Raw genomic sequence first — 6,903 nt, forward strand, 5'->3', positions numbered from 1 at the left:
CTCCCCATCAGATAGCAGTGAGACAGTGCCCACTTTCCTCTACCAGCACTGTATCAAAGGCAGCCTGCTAGAGGGGAATAATGAAGGGGAGTAAGTCAGAGGGGGAGACAAACCATGAGAGACGATGGACTCTGAAAAACAAACTGAGGGTTCTAGACTAGGGGAGGAGGGTAGGGGGATGGGTTAGCCTGGTGATGGGTATTAAAGAGGGCACATTCTGCATGGAGCACTGGGTGTTATGCACAAACAATGAATCATGGAACACTACATCAAAAACTAATGATGTAATATATGGTGATTAACATAACAATAAAAAAATTTTTTAAAAAGGCAGCCTGCTAAAACAGAAGATTCAAATAAGACTGAGTCTAATAACATAATATTCAAAATATCAAAGATACAACAAAAAAAAAACCCTACTTAGTATACTAAAAACCAGGGGGAAAACCCAGGAAAATCTCAACTTGAAAGAGAAAATACCATCAGTAGATGCCAACACAGAAATGATATAAATGTTGACATTATCTAACAAAGATTTTAAAGCAGCTATCACAAAAATGCTTCAACAAGCAATTACAAACACACTTGAAACAAATGAAAAATAGGGAAAAAATCTTAGCAAAGAAAAAATATAAAGAAAAACCAAATGGAAATTTTAGAACTAGAAAAACAATCCAAATTTTAAAACTCATTGCATGGGTTCAATGACAGAATAGAAAGGACAGAGGAAAGAATTAGTGCTTTGGAGATAGAACAATTACAGTCTGAACAATAGAAAGAAAATAAAATGAAAACATAAAATAAATAAAAACATACTTAAACCCTAACATATCAATAATTACATTAAATATAAGTGGTCTGAATATACCAATTAAAAGACAGAGGCTGGCAGAGTAGATTAAAAAACGTGACCTAACTCTATGCTCAAGGGCACTTGGCTGAGTGAAAAAAGCCAATCTCAAAAGGTCATATAATAAATGATTCCATTTATATAACATTCTAAAAATGACAAAATTATAAAAATAAAAAGCAGATTAGCTGCTGCCAGAGGTTGGGGATGGCAGTGGGAGGCGCTGGGTATGACTACAAAGGGAGATCTTTGTGATGATGGAACAGTTCTGCTTCTCAACTTTGGTGGTGGTTACATGAATCTACACATGTGATAAAATGGCATAGAACCATACATATATTGCAGCAATGTCAGTTTCCTACTTTTGATATTGTTCCATAGTTATGTAAGATATAATCATTGGGGGAAACTGAATGAAGGGTATATGGGACCTCTCTGTACTATTTTTTCAACTTCCTTTGAATTTATAATTTTTTCAGAATAAAAAGCCTATCAAGCACTCATTTTGCCAAGTTTTGACATTAAGGATGAACAAAACAGGGCTTTAGAAAATCTTGCCATCTGGTTGACTATAATCCTTTTAAAAGAGTGGGTAAAACCCAAATATATTAAAAATACAAATAGCAACAGAAAAAGGGTTGAACGTATATGAGTAGTTCTGGGGTTACAAAGTCCAACAGCACCAAGATCCAAGTATTGAGTCTTTAGAATAAAAATTCAAAATGATAACTGTTGAAAAAAACAGCCTCAGTTCAATCTCAAATTTATGTAATCAGGATAAAAAGTAGAGTATTCCCAATAGTGGATCAAAGGCCTTACCCCAGAACAGCCCTCAGTTTTCTGCATGGAAACTTATCTAAAACAGATCTCACCACGTACAACATTCATGTGCTAAGTGGCATGTCTTCCCCATACTGATCACCACTTGTCCACTCAGGCCACTTGCCAACCTGAGTAATATGGTGTAAGCCTGGGTACAGGCCCTGGTCACAAGACCAGCTGCCCATGTTCTGGGAGGAGCTCCAGGAAAACACATATTATGCAGACCCTCCCTGACAGAGAGCAATCCATCACTTGTCATATGTCCCTGCCCCCCACCCCCCATATTTTAGTGAGACTGATATTACCAAGATCTCACTTTTCTTGGCACTGAGCCATTAGAAATTTTTGTTCTTTGTTCATGCATTTTTTTTTTACAAATTAAAAGCAATTTATTATGTAATATTCTGTGCCTACAATGGAATATGTGAAATACACATAAGCCCACTTGGCCAACAGAAGATTCCAACATTAAAAGTATAATTGCAATTAGCCATGTCCTCCTCTCCAATTTTCATCCTCTTGCCTTCTCCTCAAACCTTCACTTTCCTGATTTTTGTGTTTATCATATGCTTGCTTTTTAAAAATAATTGACTACAATGTATTTCTCCCCAAACAATATTTGCTCAGCTCTGAGGTAATATGGATAGTGCTTTCATTAGTGGTCTTATACCTGTCTCCTAATGCACACCTGCAAGAGTTTCTCTAGGGTACACACCCAAGAGTAAAATTGCTGGGCCACAGAAACATAATCTTTACCTGTGCTAGACATACCAAGTTATTTTCCAAAGAAATTGTACTATTTTACAGTCCCAACAGTAGTATATAAGATTCTGTTTTTCCACATCCTCACCAACATTTAGTATTATTAGACTTCTGAATTTTTTGCCCATCTAGTGGATAGAAAATGATACCTCATTATGATTTTAATTTGCATTTCCCTGATCATTAACAAAGTTGAGAACCTTTTATTTTTATGTATTTTTAAAAATATTTTATGTATTTATTTGACAGAGAGAGCAAGAGAGCACAAGCAGGGGGAGCAGCAGAGGGAGAGGGAGAAGCAGGCTCCCCGCTGAGCAGGGAGCCCAACACCGGGCTTGATCCCAGGATCCTGGGATCATGACCTGAGCCAAAGGCTGACACTTAACTGACTGAGCCACCCAGGCACCCTGGAATCTTTTAATTTTTTTTAAAGATTATTTATTTGAGAGAGAGAGAGAGAACATGAGAGCAGGAGGGGCGGAGAGAGAGAGGGAGAGAGAATCTCAAGCAGACTCTGTGTTGAGCACATAGCCCGACGTGGGGCTCGATCCCCTGAGATCATGACCTGAGCCAAAACCAAGAGTTGGATGCCACCCAGGTGCCTCAAAGTTGAGAATCTTTTAGTATCTTGATTTATTTTTGTGAATTATATCATGTTTATTTTTGTGAAATACATCATGTTTTCTGGACATTTTTTGGACAGGTTGCAGGAATCCTTTATATATTCTGGATCCTATTGTTTTGTCAGATGTAGTATTAAGATTTTCTTAGAGTTCATGGCTGATCTTTTTACTCTATGATATTTTCAGTAAGCAGAAGTTATTAATTTCAATGAGGTGAAACTTCTCTATCTTTTCCTTTTTGGTTTCTGCTCTTTGTGACTTTCATTTCCACAGAGAAGGAGGAATTCATTGTGAAAAGGAAAACTTGGAATCTTTTAGAAGAAAATACAGCAGAGTGACCCCTAAAGCCTTTGGGTAGAGAAGGATTTCTTTCTTTCTTTTTTTTTAAGATTTTATTTATTTGACAGAGAGAGATAGCGAGAGCAGGAACACAAGCAGGAGGAGTGGGAGAGGGAGAAGCAGGCTTCTGGCTGAACAGGGAGCCCGATGTGGGGCTCAGTCTCAGGACCCTGAGATCATGACCTGAGCCAAAGGAAGACACTTAACAACTAAGCCACCCAGGCGCCCCCTTTTTTTAAAGATTTTATTAGAGAACGATTTCTTAAACAAGACCCAAAAAGTGCTTATCTTTAACCATTGCTATGTTAACAAACATTTTTTAAGGATTGTTAGAATAAATCAGGAGGATAAGCTAAGCCCTAGTCACCACTGTTTTTATTATTTTCCCAGGAGAAACACAGCACTCTGTGCTGCTATTGAAGGCGTGCTCTCAGAGCAAAGGGCTGTTGGTGTGGTCCCAGCAACGGCCCCTGTCCCATCCCTCTCACCTCGAGGCCACCACCTTCCCAGAAGGGAGGCACAGGGACCTACAGTGGTTTCTTCACCTTTAGTTCTTTTTTGTTACTAGTGCTGATGGGGGTCTGTTTCCGCTAATCTTAACTGTGGCAAAATGCACCAGGATGTCTATTCTTCTGGTTACATATGGAATTTCCTGGACTTCAGTTGATTGCTTGGGATGGGGGCTGATTAGACGCAGCTATTTCTAGGCATCCTTGCCTTTTCTTTCCTGAAAAACCATTGTGTTAGCAACATATTTTTAGGTGGGGCTATGTTATTCACATACATTTTTTCTTTTTCACCAATTTCAAACAAAGTTTTCTTCCAGAAAAAAACACACTAGCATTGAGGGCTACTTTCAACCATTCTATTCTTTGTGATACTATTTATATAGTCCTTGTAATACTGTACTTTAACATACTTATGATTTTAAGGCCCATTTTTTTCCCTGTGCAATCTCATGAGGCTTTCCTCAATCCTTCTCATCACCCCCTGCTCCTTTCTTATCTATTTATGGGTCATTATCCCCTTCTCCATCAACATCTTCTCAGCATAGCTGAATGCTCCAGGGAGACTAGGTTGGTGTGAGGCTCTGCCATGATGAATGGATTTCTTTTCACTCTTCAGTAATGAGCTGGCTTCCACTAAGGGCAACTAATTTCTTTGTAGTTACTTGGAGTAAGTAGATTAAGTTACCAGTATCACTGCTTATCTCATTCTAGAATCAATGATCCAATTCACATGATCACCACCTATAAATCTGGAGAAACTATTTTATAGAAACCCTAGTAATTGATTAGTAGTCATTTTCTGAAATGAATCATTTACAAGACACTGTCTTGGTTCCCAGCCTATTTCTGAGGCAATTAGGACCTAGTGGGTGGCTTATTTGTTGACTGTTTGATGATGGCCATTTATTCTGGTATAATATCTGAATCTTATTCCTAGTTTCTCAGTGCTTGGGCCACCAGCTCTTTCTCATTTCTTTGTCCTAGGCTTCTTTCTGAAACTTTCTCAGATAGATGCCCAGTCTGTGATACAGTAGATTCTGAGTTTCCGTCTATCTGTTGATTTTGATGGCACTGAAATTCATGGCTGCTTTGATGCTTGAAGCAAGTCATAGCCAGGATCTGCCTCTCCCTGCTTTACCTTCCCAGGCCCAGCTGACCATATGAGAGGAGAAGGCTGAAGAGATGTGTAGGTGGAGGACACACAGAATGCCCTGCCTCTCATCCCAAGACCTGTATGGTAATGTGGCATGCCAACAGAGAATGGTTGCGCTCCAGCATTAGATTCTGCTTGAGGCTGAAATTCTTGTTTTTCCAGTCAGATAAGCATACAGTATTTATGATTTTGTATATGCCAGGCACTAAATTATAGACTGTGCCTTAAAATCTGAGTGAAGGGTGGGGGGTGCCTGGGTGGTTCAGTCAGTTAAGCATCTGACTCTTGGTTTCAGCTCAGGTCATGATTTCAGGGTCCTGGAATTGAGTCCCACACTGAGCTCCCTGCTCAGCAGAGAGTCTGCTTTTCTCTCTCCCTTTGCTCCCCGCCCCCCCCGGCCTGCATTCGTGCTCTCTCCTTCTCTCTCTCTTTCAAATAAATAAAATCTTTAAAAAAATTCTGAGTGGGACAAGAAGTCAGATCACTGCTGCCATACACTGGGCAATTTCTGTGAACAAGGTGATTTTGCTAAGAGTTTTACCTACACCCTCTTATTTAATCATATAAGCATATTTATCCTAGGGGTTATCACCTATATGAAAAACAAGGTGGAGAAAGGTTGGGTACATTTTCTAGGTCATTCAACTAAAAGTGAAGAAGTTAAATTCAAACATACACTTAGCTAACTCAAGAGGGTGCTTTTAACCACTACACCACACTGCCTCCCCCTTAAAAAAAAATGATAAGCCAGAATTACATGATACTAAGTAAAAGGAGGTCATAGAAAGGAGGGTTCTCAGTAGGCTAGAGTAGTCATGGGCTATAGGATAGAAGGGAGGGTCCATAAAGAACATCTAATCCCAGATTTCTCAAACATTTTTTTTAATGTGGTAAAAATCATATAACATAAAAAAAATATGGAATGCTTCAGGAAGTTGCATGGCATCCTTGCAAAGGGGCCACACTGATCTTCTCAGCATCATATCAGCTTTAGGATATGTGCTGCTAAAGCGAGCACTCTTAAACTTTTTAACTTCCAACCCACAATGTGAAATGTATTTTACATCATGACCCAGTAAACACAAGCATAAATAATCAAAATGAAATTTTACGATGCAATACTTGCCCTACTCTATGCAGTGTACTCCGTTTTTCTACTGTGTTTTATAGCTTTCTCTTAAAATAATTCTGGTTATGGTCTATTAAATATACTTTATGACTTAGAAATACCGGTCTAGAAACCTCAACAGATGGGGTAATTGAGATCTAGAAATGTCTAGGGTACCTAGCACAATGTCTTGCAAATAGTAATTCTAAGTGTTTTTGTTTTCTTTCCTTATGTGACTCAGCACACCCACGCAGCACCTCAGTGGCAGAGCTGAGATGGAACGCAGATTTCCTGATTCCCAATCCAGAGTTTTTCTCTCAAGGAAAGTTTGTCAAAGAGGGACTCTCCCATGGCAGAGTTTCCTCACAGGTGTGGGTAGAAGTAGGAGGAAACAAACAGTGAACTTGTGGAAGACTCACGCTGCCACACTCCCTAGTGGGCTTTGCCCAAGGTCATCGGGTACTAGAACAAGCTGTCTGATTCCAAAGCTGATGCCTTTTCTCTGGTTATCTATACTGGTTGCTCAGTGAAATCACCTGGGAGCTCTTTAACAATACTAATGTCCAGGCTACAACTCAGATCAATTTCATCTGATTAGTTAAGGGTGGGGTATGTTCTAAAAGCTCCTCAGGTGATTTTAATACACAGTGACCATCTCAGTAAGAAGATATCCCTTAAAACTCTTCCTGCTTATCCTTCAAGATCCAGCCAAAATGCCTCTCTCCCAGCCTGATAGC

General features: G+C 39.4%; 1 non-coding gene across 1 annotated transcript; it reads right to left on the reverse strand.

Annotated features, from left to right (window-relative positions):
* Nucleotides 1-5,969: 5,969 nt before the first annotated feature.
* LOC112836142 (U6 spliceosomal RNA) lies at nt 5,970-6,076 on the reverse strand. Its single transcript, XR_003211398.1, has one exon. It is a non-coding gene; the product is annotated as a U6 spliceosomal RNA (small nuclear RNA).
* Between the last annotated feature and the right edge of the window lie 827 nt (nt 6,077-6,903).

This window comes from Callorhinus ursinus, unplaced genomic scaffold (genome assembly GCF_003265705.2).
Source record: "Callorhinus ursinus isolate GAN/ISIS: 27379988/994484 unplaced genomic scaffold, GSC_fseal_2.0 scaffold4, whole genome shotgun sequence".
NCBI lineage: Eukaryota > Metazoa > Chordata > Mammalia > Carnivora > Otariidae > Callorhinus > Callorhinus ursinus.